The following is a 21674-nucleotide window of genomic DNA, read 5'->3' on the forward strand; positions in this document are numbered from 1 at the left end:
TAAAATAAACTTTGTTTTTAATCACTTTTATATAAGTAGTATTATTCTAACCGGTCTTGACTAATACCTTGCGTTTTTCAGGGGTGGATATATACAAAAAACTCTTTATGTGTGGTAGCGCTGTACATCAAAACTTTTTAAAGCATTATTTAGTATGTATTCATCCGTGATAAAGACAAGATATTTGTCAAAAGCGGTTATAAAAGTAGCATAATTTCAAGTTTATGGTTAAATTAAGTTAGGCTTTTTACAGATAAGTAGTTTGTATTTTTAATGAAAAAAGTAATTTTATATGTGGAGGTCCTCACCAAGAAGTTACGTTTCCAATATTGCACAAAAAAATCCATAAAATGCAAATCTGTTCTGTTTACTGTTTACCATCTAAATTTTTATTAAATTTGCAACAAAACATGATCAATTCGATTTTAAACCAATATGATATCATTAAATCGCACCAAAATGTAACAATTTTACAAGCTAGAAATCCTGATTACTTAAAATCATTTATAATGGAAATGTAACGTTTCGGTGAGGACCTTCAAATATAGTGTAATAATTTTCATAAATGAATAACATTAGAAGTTGATAATTAAAATAACTGTACGCTTTTAATTTGGTGGTGTGATTCAACTATAGGGTGTGTCTCTGTGAGTCGTGAAAATTATTGAGGTACGAAAAATATCTGCTCTGCATACTCGGCAAAATGCGGACTCCACACATTCAGTTAACTGGCACGCGACTTTTAATCGGCGTCGCTCAAACGAGTGGTGTTGTAAGAAATGTGGAAGGTTGGCACGTGGAATTTATAATCGACCCTCATTCTAGGGCATGCTATAAATATTGTTTATTTTATTTAGAAAAAATAAAATAAAAATTTGTCACAAAAATGTACGAGTTTATGTAAAATTTCTTGAATGTTTTTTCGCAAATTTCTTGAATTTAAAAAATTTCATGAATGTTTTTTGCGTGGAAGTTTTTGGTATCGTAAGGAAGGGTAATTATCTTTAAACTAACTATGAGTATTTCAATGTTTTAGAATTAGTACATATACCCTGATGATGACAAGCTTTGTGATAAAACCGATCGGAAAAAGTGTACCAATAAAAAGTGGTTAAAACAAAGTTGTTTTATTTTATAAAGTTTATATGTAAAATCTTTATACCATACTTTATACCAAATTTTATGGATAGTAAAATAAAACTCTCTACAGTAGAGAATATTGTAAAAAGGATAAAACAAATACTTTAAAAACCATTTTATTTGTAAGAATACTTTTGTTTTATGTATTTAATGTTAAATCAAAGACTGATTTTTTTTTAGTATACTTAAGTTATATTTTATTATTAAAAACATATAACAAAAAAAATTGTGACAATTGTTTCACCTAGTTATGGCATTTCAAATGAATATGAAGTTAAATACCATATCAAGGCGAAACAATTGTTACAAAATTGATATCTATGTGTTTTTTCAAACAATAAAATACAACTTAGTAGAATCAAAAAATTTATGTTTCATTTAATACATAAATTAAAATGGAGTTCTATAAATCAAACACCAAATCTATAAATAAATAATACTTCTGTTTCTTAAAACAACATTAAGGATTTGGATACAACTAAAAAGATTGTGAATATATAAATGTGTTATAATATTCACGTGTTGTGATTTTCAGCGAGCTGATCTATAGTACTAACAACGTTTCTTCAGTATTATTAATTTATTTTTGATTACATTATATTTAAACATTATTTCAATTTTTCGTTCTTGTTACTTTCTTATAGCCTATTGGCTATTACAGAATATAGCCAGCCGAAATTTGTCTATATTGGGATACAATGCTTTGGGTGAATGTATGAAAAAAACGAAAATACGAGTATATAGACTGAGAAGAATAAAGTAATTTCAATATTTTTAAATATTTAATAAGGATGCAAGAAGATCAAAAAATCTGAGAAATTATTTTGATGCAAAGATTACAAAATGAGAATGGTGCACAGCTTAAAATGATGCATATTTATTTTGAAAATGAAGATAGTGTAAATATGTCAAGAACATTTTTTATGAACTCTTATCACAATTAAAAATATCCAAATAACAAAGTTAAAAATATGTGTACGCAATGTGCATTCGCGCATATATTGTTTGAAAAAGTTACCTTGATTTAAAGGAATTTTAAATTATTTGAGAATTATACCAGATTTTTACAGTTTATAAAGGAAAGACTTTTATTTTATTTATTGTTTCGGCATTAACTTTGTGGTAAGACATGTTACAATGATTAAAGAAAACACTTGTTTTTTACCACCTGAGTTTTATTATAGACTACATGTTTCAGAAGTTAAACTTCCATCATTCAGGTCTGTATAATAACTAAAATATAAAATATAAAATTGTTCTATAAACAAGGAGAGGGGAAAGTAAGGAGAAGGGGTAAGTCAAGGTTAGAATTAAAGAAAATCATAGCGGTCTTGTTAGTAATTATTTTTCGGAATTTGCAAATCACATAATAGATACTCATCACTCATTTCACTCTCATAAATTAAAATTATTACACCTTGTTCCATACAAAGGCCAAATTATGAATTATCTTGAAAATTTAGAAATCCAAAAAAACCTAAATTCTAATAATAATTTATTAAATAATATATTGTTTCAAAATTCTTCACCTTTGCTTTCAATTTTTCCTTTGTTTTCAAACTCCGCCCCTTGACTAACCCCTTCCCCTTACTTTCCCCTCTCCTTATTTAAAGAACAATTTTATATTTTATATTTTAGTTATTATACAGACCTGAATGATGGAAGTTTAACTTCTGAAACATGTAGTCTATAATAAAACTCAAGTGGTAAAAAACAAGTGTTTTCTTTAATCATTGGGAAGACTTTTGTTTATTAAAGGATTTTATATTCGCGATTTGTAATATTGCTAGTAAACGATACACTTTGATGAATATTATAGGATGACATAAGGCTCAGTAAGACACTTTCTTGGTTACTCCGACATGGCGCTAGGTTTTTATTATTTTTATTTGTATACATTTATTAAAATCACAATCAACGTCTTGTCGATGGAGTTTTTTTTTAAAAACATTTTATTATTTTTAACAATTTTAACCTAACATAGACACAAAAAAAAGAAAAAAAATTAAGAATATAAACATTTCACAATTTTCATAAAATTAACTCTTGATCATTCACCCATTCCTTCATTTTGCCTTTGTTCCATATTTTATTTTGAACTCTAACATCCGTCGGCAACAAATTAGAAATGTTCGGAACGATATATTGCAGTATTCGACTCCCACATTTATTGTTAATTCTAGGGACTATCAAACCTTCGTTGTGTGTAAATCGTGTATCATGGTTGTGTACTAAAGGATTTCGATATTTTTGTCTTGTTTGTTGTTCAACGATGATACTAATCCACAATGTTCCACGTACTGGCAGTAATTTTAAATGTTTATATATCAAGATTGGATTGTCCCTTTGATTATATATTTGACTGGGCACAATTTTTTTGACTGTGGAAAATTGCAGATTTTGAACCATTTTTTAAATTTGTTTCCGTCGAATGTCCCCAAGACTTAATTCCATATCTTAATATGGATTCTACTAAAGAACAATAAATAATATTCAAGGTCTGTTAAGGCAGAATAAAGTACAAAAAGTACTCCCTAGGTGTGTCTTATAAATTTCAACAACACGCATTTGTAGATTTATAGCTTCGCCTTACTGAAATCAAGGAAACTGAAGCCCGTCTTTACCTCTCGCAGAATACTTCGCTCAGGAGACGCATTGTGTCGCTCAACTCACAATGGGGTGCATTTAGGTAAATGAAGTTTCGCATTCCCACCCCCCGCTGACATTACTAATTACTTCTGTAACATCCCTCCCTCCCCACACGCCCGTGTTACGCTAACGTACACCACACACTTGTCTAACAATGACAGCAACAGAGGTGGATCGGAACCTGGAAACTTTGCTCTAATGATTCCCATAATAGCTTCGCATTTTCCGAAAGTAATAATGTTTTCCTCTCATTTATTATCGCAACAACCTTAAGATATTAAAAATACATTTAAAAACAAAAACATCAGAAGAACCAATAATAATAATAAAACCCTTTATATAAACGCAGTGTTATCTTGATCGTTTACACATGAAGGAAAGGTGATCAGCCCCCCGCTTTGATTGAATAAATATTACAGTGAAAAAAATCACTTATATTTATTTGACCCCCCTGGGAATCGAATAAAAAAGAACGAAAGAGAAAATAAACTTTTATGAAACAATAGAACGCAGAATAAGAAAAATTGTAGGACATTCTTACGCCACGACAAACTTAACACTATTTCCATAGAAAAGAGAACATAGGGACATTGATTTCAAGGAAAACGAAGTATCGGTTTACAACATTTTGAGTGGTTCTAAATAGTTGTTCACAAATCTGGATTATCTCAAATTATAGGAATTATTTTTCATATAATTTTTGACATCTCAACATAGATGAAAAAGAATATGGAAACTGGGTATTTGCGGGGCTTACGACCGTCATAGGCTAGTTTAAATCATCACTTTAAAACTATTGAATACTAAGACTTCCATATTCTTCATCATTTATGTTGAGAAGTCAAAAAATTATTTTAAAAAATAACTTCTATTATTGGAGATAATTCAGATTTTTAAACAAGTATATGGACACACTCAAAATGTTGTATGATCATTTTACATTCGTATTTCACAGTTGTGAGTACCCAGACTTCCATATTCTTCTTCATCTTTGTTAAGATGTCAAAAATGCAAGAAGTTATTTAGGCAGCTTAATGAAAAGGCAGGCATCGTCTCCGAAATTTTTGTTTTGGAAAGAGAGCGGTAGAAATTGGAGCAAAGAAACGGGGTGAGTTTTTTTTAATATAAGAATTTAAAATACATAGATGTTTAGTTACAAGAATAAAAATACATCTTTATTCATTATCTAGGGGACGCATAAAGATTAACCATTTATCAAGGGAGAACTCCGCAGGCTTGTTCGATGGGCTAGACTACTATTCTAATCATGAACTAGCAAATATGTATATGTAGGATAGCTGTTGCTCAAACTATCAACTGATGAATGCATGATACAACTGCTTTTTAACCTTTTCATGGCCGCAAATAAATTACGCCGCAGTGCTCAACAGGCCAAGTATTTTTTTGAAAAAAAAAGTTGTCTAAAGATTTTTTTTTTGTTGTTTTTATTGATTTATAATTTACTTACCAAATATTATATCCCGCATCGATTGTTAGAGTTTTATTCTTGAAGTTAAACCAGTTTCAAATTTTCAGGGTTGTCACACTAAGTCGCACACGCAAGTTTTTATTAAATTTAATATTAACACACAACTATTATTTATCAATGGAATATTTTAAAATAATAAGAAAAACACAAAAAAAATGAGCAAAATAAAAACCCCTGGCGTTCAAAACAATCGATTAAAATAATCAATATTTCAAGTGGTTTGAGTGGTAGCCCTAATGACATCTGTCAACTGTCAGCTGAAAGTGATACCGATAAATCACTTAAAAGTATTTAAAAACTTTATAAAATATTTTGTGACAACTTCAACTGATGGCAATGTATGTTCCGTTTTTGACAGATTGTCAATATGAGTTAAAACTGCGGAGTAATACGTCATCAAAAGTACTGACGAGATATCTCGTCTCTGGCCATACGGGCACTCCGCCATTTGCCGAGATATCTCGTCTCTGGCAACCATCGGGTTAATATTTTGTTTGAAATTACCTTTTTAATTATTCTTAAAACTTATCAAGAGACTTGTACACAAGCTCGTATGAGTACGGTTATGTAACCCCAAGCGCCTTAGATATTGCTGCTATTCTTATTTTTTTATCTATTTTTCCACCTCCATTTCTTTTGCTGTGTAAGCGTATTGTAAATCACCTAAAGCTCTTATATTTACGCCATCTATAAACTATTTCATACTTTATTCTACTTAACAGTTCAGGATTTATTACGTTGTCTTTATTTTATAACCAACCAAGTTGACATCCCGTCAACCAAAATCATCTTTGTCAAAATCACAACACATTAAATGGATATCATAGTTTTACACCGAGAGCGGTAACGCCTCCCATCGGGTGCTGAAAAGATCTTTTAGAAGTACTAGAGGTTCTAGAAGAAAGAGTAAATGGATAGGAAGTGGATAATATGTTGTTATTCCTCGCCTTCCATGAGAAAACATAAGGGCAATTTTCTTCCCCGTCTATTAAAATTTTTGGCAAAGGGGCTTTAGTTGAAAAAAGTTTAAGAATCTGTGCTCAATACGATTTATTTCTAAGACAAGAAGTTGAACAAGTTCCATATACCTGTAACGCGTTTAACACCCTTCAGAGAAATGGTGCTCGGATTCGGAATCATTAGCATAACGTATGCAGGTTCACACGGTGAATTTTATTACATTTCCATTTTGATTCGTCCTGATTGCAGTCGGTAATAAAGCTCCCTTTCGCAGAACTTAATGCAACTTCCTTACATAAATAATGCACGACACCAAGAAATGGCCGCTTCTAATGCATTTTCATTTTTCCTTTCCCCCATCGCCATGCATTAACTCAGCTGGACAATGGCGAAATTTATTATGAAGTATTTCCGGTGCAGTTCTCGACAATTCCGTCCGTTTTCCACTATTAAATGCGCAAAAATGTAAAATTTTCAAAAAATGTACTCTGACCGGACATAGGATTATGGCACGAACAGCCAGATGTTATTTATGGTCCTTAGGTGAAAGATTTAAACTCAACTTATTATTGTTTCGTTCCACTTCTTTGGTTTACTTCCATACCATCACGTATAAACATTTTTCTTAGTTTATTTTTACTTCACACCATAGTACACAAAGAAGGAAAAACGGAATGCATTTTTTCCTTATTATAAACGGCCATAGCCAATTTATATGTACAAAATATATTATATTTATATTATTTATTGATTCGGCATTAACTTTGTGGAATGACATGATTATTTTATTGAAATTAAACACTGAAATATACCACTTTAATGAGTTTTATTTTATTTACGACTAGTTTCGAAAACGACAGATGTTTTCATCTTCTGGTGGGTCGTTAGTTTTATTTTGTACCAGAAGATGAAAACATCTGTCGTTTTCAAAACTAGTCGTAAATAAAATAAAACTCATTAAAGTGTTTAATTTTAATAAAATGTATATTATATTTTGTATAATTCATAATAAAATAATACGTTTTCTCTTTTTAAGCATATTATAGGTTCGAAAAGTACTTATCTAAACCAAGATGAACATACAAAAAATAAGGAATTATGCATAACCCCGAAATATTGTAATTATAATTGCTTTTAAGTTAAGAAGTGGCATTTGCTAGATATCGAAATGGTTCGCAAAATCATTGCCGAGGTTTTGCATTCGTTGTATAGGAGTATTAAATCCACTCTCCGGCTGTTATTACAATAACATATTTGACGGTTTATCATTTTTCTGGTTGGGGCGTAAGTATTGATCATTTGCAATAACAAGGAACAGTCTAAAATAAAATACAACTCTATATTATTAATCCTTTATATTTATTATCCTTAATTACAAGCCAATTGCTTTTTTGGTTAAACAAGTATGTAAAACGAAAGATTTTATTTTTTAGTACCTCCTTAACATACAACACTTTCCTTCAACGCTATCAGCACCTTATAGTATATAGGCTCATGGTATCGATGCAGTGTTTTCTTGATCGTTATTAACATGAAAGTAAGGTTATCAGCTCTGAGCCTCTAGTGGTAGTCCAGGCTGATGTCAAATAAATGTAAGAGTTGAAAAATATTGATATCGTATTTACCTTCCCCGATAAATCGAGCCCGAGACTTCCATTCGTATAGCTTTTGCATTACGAAGGCGAATACATTATGTTTACTCGGATCTCCCTCTCTCTCTTATTTGATTAACTTTCAACATAATATTATTTTTTGACATCTCATCAAAGATGAAGAAGAATATGGAAGTCTGGGCATTTACGGGGCTTACGACCGTCATAGGCTGGTTTGAGTGATCACTTTACACACGTGTAACATTCACCAATATATATATATTCCATATTCTTCTTCATCTTTGATGAGATGTCAAAAAATAATATGAAAATAACTCCTGTAATTGGAGATAATCCAGATTTTGTGAACAAGTATTTGGACACACTCAAAATGTTTTCAATATAATATTGCATTAACCCCACACACATATTTTAATAGGAGAATATCTTCTTCTTCTACCACTTTTTATAGATCCTCAGGATCTGTCTATGCCTCCGCCTGTCGCTCTTGACCACCAGCTATCTCTCCACCTTTTTGTAGGTCTGCCTGGGGGTCTACGTCCTTCAGGGTTTCCTTGAAGGGCGATACGTTGAAGTCTGTCTTCTGACATTCTGTTTACATGTTCATTCCAGTATCGTAGTATTCGTTGTCGTCCCCACCTCACGATATCTTTCGGAATATATGTTTTATTATTGATAACAAAAATATTTACATTTTATAGTGGGCCATGAAGAACTCTAGCCCTAACGCTATCTAAAGAACCATACACAGAGTCAAGTTTACAAAAATAGTGAAAAATTAAAAAAAATAGTAAAAAATAACAAATAAATAGTAAATAATAAGCGAAAGCTAAACTGGCAGTGCACAACGGAGTCCTGGTTCCAACTCTAATGTATGGATGTGAAACATGGAGTTGGCAAAAGAAGGATGAAATTAGACTGAATGCAGTCGAAATGCGATGTCTCAGAAAAATGTGCGACAAAACGATGTAGGATAGATGTTTCAAATAGTGAAATAAGGAAGGAATGCAAAGCTGAGATGAGCATTATCGATAAAATTAAGAAAGGTGTGTTGAGATAGTTTGGACTGAGTAAGGAAAGAACGGTAAAGCAAATTTATGAGGCGAATGTAATTGGGAAAAGAAGCAGAGGAAGACCGAGAAAAACATCGTACGATCAGGTATGCCAAATACTTGAAAGTGGTCAGGTAAGGAGTCGTAATAATCGACGGGTATGTATGAGGAGATGCATGAACGTGGAAGAGGCGAAGAATGTTTGCAAGGACAGAGTGGTGTGGCGCTCTATTCTCTCTGCCTACCCCTGCGGGGAAGCGGCGTGATGGTTAGTTAGTTGGTTAAAAATTTTAAATATAAAATATTCAAAAAGTGAACCTAATATTTTCCGTAGGACACAGAAAGGATTTTTCGCTAACATAATCCCGATATTAGATTGTAACTTTTTTATTTAAATATGGTTGAGGGATGAAAGTGTACCTAATGTCAGGTCTGTGCGGGATCTTCCCTTACCTCTACTTCTCCCCAAACCATTAAACTCCACACACCATTTATTTGTTTTGTGGCCTGACTAAATTGATTTACAGTTTGGCGCTGCACCGTATTGCCTAGCCAATTGAAAATTATTGTTTTTTTTTGGTATCAGTAAAGGCGACAAGGGTTGCCACCAGGAAATGTAAAATTAAATATCTTCCATTTATTTTTTAAAATATCGGGTCCTTATTGTAAAGGTACGTGTTTTTTTTACATTTTTTACATAACCTGTTCAATTAAGTTCATAATGATAATGATGAAAATAAATTTAAAATCACATTTGGAAATGAATAGTAATATTTTCAAATTTATATGTTTATGTTTGTTTATATTTATTAAATTTTGAATTTCACAAATATTTCTCCTTGTTTAAAAAAAGACAATAAGAATTTAAATTGCTGATTTACAAAAAAAACAGCTAACAAAGTAATTAAGGCGAAGAGAAAACAAAAAAGCCCAGAGACAAATTTAAGAAATTTCTTCAAAATGAAGTAACATAATGTGGCATTATTTTTTTTAATTTCCAACGTGGATTCCATTTTTTTGTCAATTTGTTTTAAGCATGTGCCCGTGCTTTAGGGCTCCAGATTAATATTTATCAATGAAAATGAAGTAAATTTCGTGAATGGAAGTCAATTTAATATTACTGTAAAACAATTCCACATACTTAATCCACCGTTGTATGAATGAACGAGTTTGTAAAAACAGTAAAAAACTTTATTTTCTTAATTCATATTTCATTAAAACATTTGCCAAAAAAAAGGACAGAATATTTTTCTAACCAAAGAGGGTAATGAACTCATCAACAGTAGAGAAAAAAATTGCTCTGAGTTATATATATAATAATAAAACCCTTATCCGCACCCCAATGGTGCATAGGGCACTGCATAATGAAGGAAAGGTGATCAGCCCTCCGCTTCAGGTACCAGTCCAGGGTAATATTGAATAAATATGACAGTGAAAAAATCACTTATATTTATTTTACCCCCCTATGGAATCGAACCCGGGACCTCCAGAACGGTAGCCAAGCGTGCTGACTATTACACTACGGAGGCATACGGAAGCAGATATAAATATAAAAATTAAAAACATGCATTTATTTTTTAACTAATTTTTCGTTAAGGTAGCGTTTAATTGTCACCAATTTAATACATGTTAAGTACGATATAATCTACTTCGTCAGTTGTAATCATACTCATAAATACATAAATACTGTAAATACTATTTCATACTCATACTGTAAATACTATTTCATACTCAATATCTGCTCAATGCTCCTGCGTTACTTTTTCGAATAAAATTGCGGATTTTACGTATCAATTAAAAAATAGATGTCTTTATATCAACCATCATTTTATATAAAAACTTATCTTAAACCGATTGGAATATTTGTTTTTCCTTGCTTGATTTAAAACTATAAAGTCTCCCAATAAAATTTTATTAATATTATTGTATTTGTATTGTAAAAGTAAATTAATTAATTTTTATCGCATAAAGTGGGTAATTCAGATGGTAAATACACCCTTTTTCATTTCCACTGTGAAAATATAATAATAATAAAGCAATTTCGTAATATTTTTCATTCTAAGGGTTCTCGAAACGCATTCGGGGTTTTAATGTTTAAACCCAAACTGAATTCTAAAATTTGAATTTGGGAATGCTCGTCACGCCATCGCTCTTACGCGGTTTCCCGCGCTGCAAGTTAGTGCGGTGCAGCCGCTACCGCGCGTAATGCGTGCGCACTGCGGATTTATTACCTGCCATACGTCACGTGACGCTCGCGAATAGCGACCGCGGCCACGGTGGATGCACGTGCACGTTGATTTGGAAGATTACTCACCCACGTTATAATGGAAAACGCACATACTTTTACGGAAAATAACATGTCGTCAAAATCATTATTTTACTGTCTCTGCACGTTTCCATTTTCAAGCTATGATCGTGGAACTTATTCATGCATAACCTACTTATGCTTGCTTTCACAGAGTACTCACAGAAATTCACCACGGAAGCTCTAAAGCGTAACAAGAAACAAATAAGGATCCTACCAGGACACTGCAGTATGAGGAAGCATATGTCAAAAATTTGAGTTTAGTCTTGAATTACGCATTCGTGGAAGCCTGGGCGTAACAGATATAAATAGTAAGGTAGAGTCAAGACAATTGAGATGGAATGGGCATAAAGGGCGCAGAGAACCCAAGCATGTCGTAAACCAGGCAATAGGAATGGATCTCCCTCGAAAGATTTCTAGAGGAAGACCAAAAAATTCATGGATGCTGCAAAGAGAGAACATGGTTCGAAGACATGGCATAGGTGACGTTGTCCATGACAGAAGGACCTTCAACTTGAGGACGACGAAAGCTGACCCCAGCAGCCTACAAGAACGATAAGTTGGGATGTCGCCAGGAAGAAGAAGAAGAAGATTCCCTAGTCTGTAGATTTTGTCTACACATTCTCTGTAATTGTGACACACTCGCTCGCAATCGTAGCCATATCCTTAGAGGACCACTACTGAACTCCGAAAAGATGAAGCTCCGAACACAGGGACAGGTCGTGAGTCACATGACTCACGTAGGTTTTGAGAGTTAGCTATGACACATAGGGAGGTCACAATAGACCTAATGTGGTCGTAGTGACACAAGGGATGCAAGATCCTTTAATCTCCCATATAAAAAATAACATACTTGCGTTTTTTAAGAAGTTCACGTGAAGATATATAGTTATAGTAGTATCTGAAAATATATACAGGAGAATGCTCCAAATCTCATGGAATCGAGTGCCCAATAAAAGGTCTTTAAAATAATGTGTAAAGAGAGGATAGAAGACTACTTACCACTGTCAAAAGACGAAATGCCACATATTTTGGCAACATTTGTATTTCGTGGAGAAAAATATGCTCTACAGCTTTTAGCATATACCGTGGTTGGTACAGCGTATTCGCGGTTAGAGTTAATAACGGGTCGCTCAGTTTTACAAAAACAGGATGAACTAAAAATATTTGTGTACGTAGTAAAAACACAAATATTTCTCTTTGTTTAAAAAAGAACAATAAGAATTTCAATTGCTGATTTAAAAAAAAAACAGCTAATAAAGTAATTAAGCAAAGAGAAAACAAAAAACCTCAGAGACAAATTTAAGAAATTTCTTCAAAATTTAGGAATATAATGTGGCATTATTTTTTATTTTTTTATTTCAAACGTAGATTCCATTTTTTGGTTAATTTATTTTAATCATGTGCCCGTACTTTAGGGCTTCCGGGTTAAAATTTATCAATTAAAATTATGTAAATTTTGTGAATGAAAGTCAATTTAATATTACTGTAAAATGATTCCACCTACCTAATCCACATGTGTATGAATGTATGAGTATATAAAAACAGCAAAAAACATTGTTTTCATAATTCATATTTCATTGAAACATTTGCCAAAAAAATAAGACAATATATTTTCTAACCAAAGAGAGTAAAGAACTCATCAATGATAGTAAAAAAAAAATATATGTTCTGAGTTTTGAAATTTCTTGAAAATAGGACAATATTTGTGTTTGTAAATTATTCATATTTAACAAGCCAAAAATATAACAGATAATAATATTATTATGAAAACTTTGACACAAAACACATTTAAAACAAACAAAACTGTCTAAAACACTTGAATTTTTTATCATCTCCGAGTCACATATTTTATCACTTGTAAAAACTTTAGGATTTTCATCTGACATAAAGGAAAACATTAACATTTGGCGCAATTTTCGTAAAATTTGTTTGCCACAAAGAAAAGACAATAAATTATGAGGCTGCAAAGAAAATTTATGTCATTGTAAACGCACTGGCTAAGAAAGTTATACATTTTGTAGACTTTTGGAAGAAGCTACAAACGATGAATTCAATATTTAAATTAAATAGAATTAAATAGAATAAATATATATTTAAAAAAAGCGAATATGATAACGTTTAATTATTTGTCATATCCAATATTTTAATATATTTTGCTTTGCCAGTAAATTTTGTTTTAAATTTTTGTTGTTGCCAGATTTGGAAATAAGGTCTTATTTAACTAATCTAATTTAAATTTATTAGCACAATATATAAAGAAAGATCTAACGACATTTCTAAATATTTAATTTATTTAACGTTTTAATTTTTGAATATTTTACAATCTTCTATCGACATACACAAAGTTTGGAAACTAGGGAATTTATTATTTTACTGAAACGTGGGCTTGTGTACAAAACTGTTTTCCCAACGGTTTCTTAAAGTTTTTAACTATTGATATCCTCAACTTAATACGAAGAAAACAAGTATTCTTGTTTACTTTTTGCAAAAATTGCAAAAGAGAATTTTTTTAAGCATAAATACATTTTCCATCGAGGTTGTAATGCTTTCAATAATTGTTTACTTTTAAAAGTATAGTAAATAATATGCCTTTAAAAATATAAGACTATAAATTAATATTTAAAGCACAAACATTTGTGATTCACTATTTTTTTTCAAACCGGAGACCCTCAGTTCGGTAATTCAACATCCTTATCATTACAAAATGAAGGGGAAAAAGTAATTTTGTTACATTATCACTACATATTTTATCTAAAAAAAAAAAAACTATGCTTTGTCCCGGTTTCAACGCACCTTCTTAATTAATATAAAAAATTGTGATTGATATAAATATTTATAGTTATTTAACAATAAAGTTGTAAGATATTTAATAAAACATAAATGGTATAAAATTTGTAAAATTTTGTATTTTTAATATCTTTAAAATAAAAAATTCTCAGTAATAAAATGAAAAGAATTGAAGTAGAAAAATACAATTCCAAAAGATAGGTATTAGTTTGGAAGCATGATACTACACAAGTACACTCGCGAGAGCTTTCATCCCCCGTTCAGTTTCTGAGAGCAAATAGTTATACTTAAATTTGTAGAAATCTCTCCGTTAATGAGGGCCTGATTCGCAGCATCCATTGTACGTCAGGATGTTCTTGCGGAAGTTTAAGGAGAGAAGGAAATAATAAACCCGGGTCCAAAGGAAGCGATGTTTATGGGAGAAAGTTGTAGAGAATTTCCGTAAAGCGATTGTTTGTTTGTTGTACTAACTTTATACATATTTTTGGGCTCATCCCTTGACGCGTCCGCTTTCTATATGTAGAGGGGTCAGACTTGTTTCTGTACTTGTATGTAATTAGTGAAAATCAAATATACATTTATATGTTTATGAGAGAAATTTCAACTATGCGAGAAATCCTTCAATATTTCCTTTTAATTAAAATACGTAAAGGTTGTACTTCTTCTTCTTCTTCTTTTTAATGGAATCTTAAGTGTGCTAGCTAGTGTCGAGTTATTAAGGTTGTACGTCACACACATACAGTGGCATGTATAGAATTATTTCACCATAACTTTGTTTTATTTAAAAACAGTAATACTTTTTTGTTTTCAATCTTAGAAAAAAAAGTGAAATTTGATAATTTTTTATTTGTCTTCAATAGTAAAATAACAACTTATTCCATAGCTTTTTCCACTTTTCTTGAATATTTTAGAATTAGTACATAAACCCTTAGAATGACAAGGCTCTTGTCGAAACCGGTTGGAGAGAGTGTACCAATAAAGTGGTTAAAACAAAGTTGTTTTATTTTATAAAGTTTTTCCATTTTTATTTTATATGATCAGTGACTGGATCCCATCATTACCGACATCTTTAGATTGACGGGATTGACGGGAAGAAAATACCGATTTTCCCAGAAAAGTACAGTACGAGCTATTGAACTACGGTTTCTGATACATTTGTATATTAAATAAATTCAGTTGCGAAAATTCATTAAATTAAAGAAATTTTCTTTAAATCCTGCTTTATAATTTTGCCATGTTTTATTAGTAATTATTATAGTTAATAAAAAACTAACATGCATTCGATTTCAATTCGTTTTATCAGAAGAATAATACAAAACCATGGTTCTCACTCCCTGTATTGTTGTGTGAATAACTATTAAGAGTTTTGTCTAGCCTCCCACAAATAGCTCACTCCTTTCAACGTCATATATAAAAAAACATAATTTTTCAGGAGATCGTTTTTAAAGTATAAGAATATAATGATATGTATTAATAATAAATATCAAGCCACTTATTGAACTTTTTACTGTGCAACAGATTTTTTTAGATAAAATCTGAAGGTTTTTTGTCCATTTGAAAAATATTTAGTGTACTTATTTAAAAAAAATATTAAACAATACTTTTTCTTCAAAATACAAAAACAATACTTTCTGCCCTGTGCCGGGTACATATAAAGTTAAAAATATGCCGCTTTTACTGGGATATATTATATTTTCTGGGCATTCCCAAAACATGCACAACTGAAAATTGACGATTTTTGATATATGACGTTGTTGAAAGGGGTGTGTGAAATGTGATGATCAGTTACAGGTCAAATAAAATAAAAGTAAAAAAAAGCAAATACACTTGTTGAATTATTACGTAGATATGCATATGTGAAATGGAAATAATAATAGAGTAGATCTGAAATAGATAGCAACTTTAGTCATGTCATATTAGATTGCATGTTGAAAACAACTTTCTTTCTTATAATTTTATAAATAAATATTGTACAATGTATCACATTTAGTAAGGGTGCATGTTTGTAATTTATAATTTTGAAGTATGCAAATGATGAAAAAAAAAATAAAGAACTCAATAAGTACATACTAAATTAACTTCATACTAAAATAAATAAAAATTCAATATATTTCTGGCAATCCTTCATTTAAAAAAAAGTATTCATAATGTCTTTCATAGTGCAAATATTGTAAGTGTATTTTTCGACCGTTTAGTGGGTGTAATCAGCAAAATGAAGCCTCCAGGTACCTGTTCATTATAGACGGGCAAGTACGCTCTAAGGCGTCTCATATTTTACAGTAAGCCTGCGCTAAGCCGGTCAGCCCTCTTGCCGATACGGCGCAAGTATTACTTAGTGTATTGTTTACTTAAAGTTTCCTGGCTAGCGCTCTCGGGGAACAAGTTAAATAAGTTTATGAAGATTTCACGATGGCGGTACGATTTTTGATTAATGCCCCTAGCGGCGAAACTTTTTTGACGTGAAATAATGCACGCTCGTTGCGAGAAACTTACGTACGAACCTACCCTCCGCCGAATCTTTGCTATACCGCAACCCTCTCATACTATCCGGGGTATTCAGCATCCAAATAGTAACTAAGCTTTTTAAATACTTACTTCCGTTCACAATGAATTACAAAAAAAATACATTCTTACTGAATATCATGTATTTTGTTAACAATATTAATTTACAACATCTTGAGTGTGTCCAAATACTTGTTCACAAATCTGGATTATTTCCAATCATAGGGGTTATTTTCATTTATTTTTTATTTCAATCATTGATTTGGCAGTCACTTTGTGGTAAAATCTATCCATTTATAATTAATGTTTTAATTAGTAAATACAACTATTTTTAATTTTTTGTTTTATATGGCTTTCTTCTTATGAGGTACTGTACTAGTGGTATGTACTTAGTAAAATATTAATTAAAAATGTTTTTTTTATTTATTCAACCACCTTTTGATGGTTGTAAGCCCCGTAAATGCCCAGACTTACATATTCTTCTTCATCTATGTTAAGATGTCAACAAATAATTTGAGATATAAAAAGTTGGAATTTAAATTAATTATAGGCTGCATAAAAACATGTTTTCAGGCGTTTCCCAGTATGTAAGATTAATCTGGGGCTCGGACCTTGCATACATCCAAATAAATGGTCTGGTAAATAAAAGTTTTTTCAAACAAATAAAGATGTTGTGAACTCATATGTACAGTGTCATGAGATTGATTTAGGAGTTCCAAAAATTTGAGAATTGTGGATTCCATATTCTTTTTCATCTTTGCTGAGATGTCAAAAAGGCACCCCATGCGAAGTCACAAGCCCTGTAGACATCTACATTTCCATATTCTTCTTTGTCAATGTTGAGATATCGATAGATTTCATATTTTTTGTTTCGGTCAACTACCAAGTATCCACGACATAAAATTATTTTCAAAAATTAAATCAGTAATATTTTTAAAATAGTTTACTTCATCAAAATGAAAGTGTTACTTTTATCCGTCAACCAAATTATTAACCATTAAGGGTATTTATGAATTGCATTAACTGAACACGATTATTGCGGTTATAAAAGGGTTAATCTATTTCAAAACTGCTACCGTCTGCCCTACCTGTCAAAACTTCAATAGCCTGTTATATTGAATTCCTCAATTCTGCAAGTCATCTACGAATATTCGTATTACATCGTGACTCGAGGAAATGATAGCCTTCGTGGCCCTTTAGCGGTTACAAAATTGGTCGACTAGTTGCATTGATTGTCTTCGATGTGTAAAACATAATGATTATCATAAATTATCCTACAAAAACTTGATGTTTTAAACCAGCACAGTTAATTTATTTTTATTTGTTTTTATATTTTTATAAATACACACTTCGTAAAAAATATTAGTGTTTTTATTGTAACGATAACGGTTTTCGTTCTTTACTCATATCATTATCGGAATGAGTGTAATAATGAATTATCAAATGAACAAAACCCAATTACATTTATTTATTTTAAAAAAGTTTATTATTTGCGTTGAAATTATTTACACAAGTATTTAAATTTCACACTATTTCTGTGAGCCTAGGCGGCTCATTATTAGAAATAGGTATCAAATTGTGGTAGAGTGGGTTTGAACCGAAAAACTCTGACTTAGAGTCCGCGGCATTAACTACGGGACACAGCCTGACACTTTTAATTTATTTAAACGCTTTTTGTGGCCTTTTTAAAGTGAGATTTATACATATGGTACAAACATACTTTAACTGTATAGATCAAATTTATTTAATATAATAAAAGTTTTATATTCAAATGAAAGACATGAATAAATAAAAAAAAACAAACAGTTAACTATTAATATACAAAAAGTTGTATGATACCACTTTTGCGTTTCCATGAAGTTAATAACAAATCAATAAATAATTGCAAATGTATTAATGATTTATTCTAGTACATTGCAAGTTTTGATTTGTTTCATCATTTTTATGTTACTGAACCCAAAAAATCAGACGAAAAGTTGAATGTAACTCTATGATTATTTTCGCAAATGTTTGAAAAATAGAAAATTTGAATATGCTAAATAAATTCAAGCGATTAGCATTTTGATGTTTGCCTTTGACAGTATTTTAAACATATCTTTATTGTTGTAGAAACATATTTTAGATTGCGTTCTATGAGGAACAAAATGGGAATTCAAATCTACAGTAGAAAAAAAGCAACAAAAAATGACCAAAAATAAACCTAAAATAATATTCTATTTTTTATTATTTATTTAAACGATACAGCAACGATCCGACAATAATTTAATAAAAGAAAAATATTTTTTAAATTGAGGCTGTATGGTTTTTTAGCTTTATGGTGAGTAATTTGATTTGCTCAAGCATTCAATTATATAATTTGCTCGGGTTGCCTTTGGCATTATCACGACTGAAGCTTTTTGCTGTTCTGATCAATACAATTCGATATGCAACACTACCAACAACACAAGGTCTTGTAAACATTGATTAGCACTGTGAAAATAACATATTATTTCTACCATTCCCTGTATTACTTTGTTACATTTTTTATCCAGTAAAATGTATTACTTATATCGGAGTTTCTTGTACCATTGTTAATAGTATCGGACTTCTATAAACAATGTTACTCAATGTGTAACATTAAGTATAACTTAATTACATAAAAAACTATATGTAGTTAATCGATTACTGTAACCATACGTATATTATGTCTTAATATATATAAGTTACTTGTTGAGATGGTGTATAATCAAACTAACTACTTTAGGATTCGATACTTGCCGTTTTTTTTCTTCATAGGCTAGAAATATCATATTATAAATTTTGTGCGTAAATAATAATACTTTTTCTATTTTGGATTCATATTATATTATTCTTAGGTTAATTGATTTGATGATTATTATTGCAATTGAAATTCTGATTATTTTTATTGTTTAATGTTTTATAAAAAATATATAAACTTTATGAAACTCTTTTGAGTAAATACTGTCTTGAATGTAATTGGTAACACAAAAACATTACTTTAAAAATGTAACTAAAGGTTTTTTACAGCTTACCAAAGTATTGTGTATTTTTGTTAAAAATAATGTTGAAATCACTTGAATCTAAATCTCTTTATTTTCAATATTTTTAAAAAGTCGTAAGAAATATATTAATAATAAATCTTGATATTCATATATATAAATACATTCATGAAAACCAACATTTTAGAGATTTAATACAATTAACATAAAATAAATGCATGAAAAAGAACAAATACTCTCTGTGTATTCAAAAATTGATATCTTATGAAAATAAAACAAAATATCTCTAAAATTCTAATGAGGAATAGTTCAACAAAAAGTAATTAAAAATATATTTCTAATACATTTTGGAAAAGAAAAAATGTGTTAATACGTCCCAATTTTTTCCAAATAGGGGAGGTAGTTTTCTTAATTGGAAAATATGCAAATCAAAGGGGGGATTTTTCGCTGTTTTCAAGATATCAATCTTTCATTAGAGAGACGATTAACTTTTAAGTGTTCGTTGAGTCGGTTCGGTTGAAATTAAGGGAACGTTTGAAAAAGAAGCGCGTAAAACAATTTCCTGTGTCATTTCCGTTTAATATCCGCGAAAAGGGAAAACGCACCGAGAATTGGCTGAAAAATTCCGCTTCAGAAATATTATTGAATTTGTGTCCCGTCTTACACCCATCCCTGCATAAAGGCAGTATTTTTTTCTATGCAAAAGTGGGTTATTATTTTTAGAACACCTTTTCAGGATTAACGCGAAAAATATTGGAGTAACTCACATACCTTCCGTGTCCCTATTATAAAGCGGTTAGAATATTGGGTTGCTATTTAATTTAAATACAAAAAGTACTTCCACATTCAATTTATAATTTTACAAATAATGAAGTTTCAACATTTGATGTGTTTAGATTATCATAAAAACTGTTGGATTTATCATATATTTTTCGTATTTTTTAAAGTAAAGAAATATTTACACATATTTATGTAATATTATTTATTTCATATCAATTTTTTTCATTACTTGACAATCACAATTATCTAAGTTATTTGAAACGAATATTTTGTATAAACATACTTAAATATATATGTTTGTAGACAGACATGTATTCATTGGCTTCAAACAATTACGAGAAAACTGCATATTTTTTTTTTTCAGTCAAAACCCGAATTCACATCAAATGGTTCAAAAGGCACTGCATAGCATCAAAACAGTGTTTTACTAATCGTTAATTATACGTGAAGGCAAGGCGATCAGTCTATTTGAAATGAAATAAACACGTAAGTTGAAAATCACTCATATTTACATTGACCCTACTGGAAATCAAACCCGGGATATCCAGTATGGTAGCCAAACGCTCTACGGAGGAAGACAAGAATTCACAATAAACAAACAATAATTAACAACAGTTTTTATGTGTCCAAATCTAGATTACCTCCAATTAGGAGTTAGTTTTTTTACATTCTTTTTGGATATTTCAGCATAGACGAAAAAGAATATGGTAGTCTGGGTATAAGGCTGGATACAAGGCTTATTACTATCGTCAAAAGGTTGGTTGACTTAGCTTATGACGGTCGTAAGCCCTGTAAATGCCCAGACATCTATTTTTTACTTCATCTTTATTGAGGTGTTGAAAAATAATTAAATAAGTAATTAATTAATGAACCATATATCAAAACATTTTAAAGCTTCTGTATTCCTATATAAATCGAAGATTTTTTGCTTTGTACATAGTACATTCAATTCTTCGGAAGTAATATGTAGTACATTTTGGACAGGTCTCGAACAAGGAAAAAACCTCAAACGATTTAGTACGTGAACGGCTTACAAATAAGTCAATGATATCCCCTTTACCTAAACTGTTCATGCATTCCGCTGCCTCTAAATACCCGGCTCGAGTTCCGCACACGAAGTTAGCGGCGGATAATAAATCTATAAAAATGCTCCAGCGAATCCTTGCACATTTCTTGCGGCGAGGCAGCAACCAATAGATTCTAGTTTTGATCTGGAAATGCATTGCTGAAACCGATTTCTGTTTACTTACGTGCCGTGAAATTCCACTTCTTGTCTGGGATGTTCCGACCGGCGCGCGGCTCGCCATACGTTCTGTATCCGCCGACGCTTTTAAATATTTAATGTTTATCTACCTAAAAAAATTTAACGAATTGTACAAAATCATTAAAAAAATA

This window comes from Brachycentrus maculatus, unplaced genomic scaffold (genome assembly GCF_059751285.1).
Source record: "Brachycentrus maculatus isolate JH-2025_06_01 unplaced genomic scaffold, ASM5975128v1 h1tg000480l, whole genome shotgun sequence".
In the NCBI taxonomy this organism is placed as follows: domain Eukaryota; kingdom Metazoa; phylum Arthropoda; class Insecta; order Trichoptera; family Brachycentridae; genus Brachycentrus; species Brachycentrus maculatus.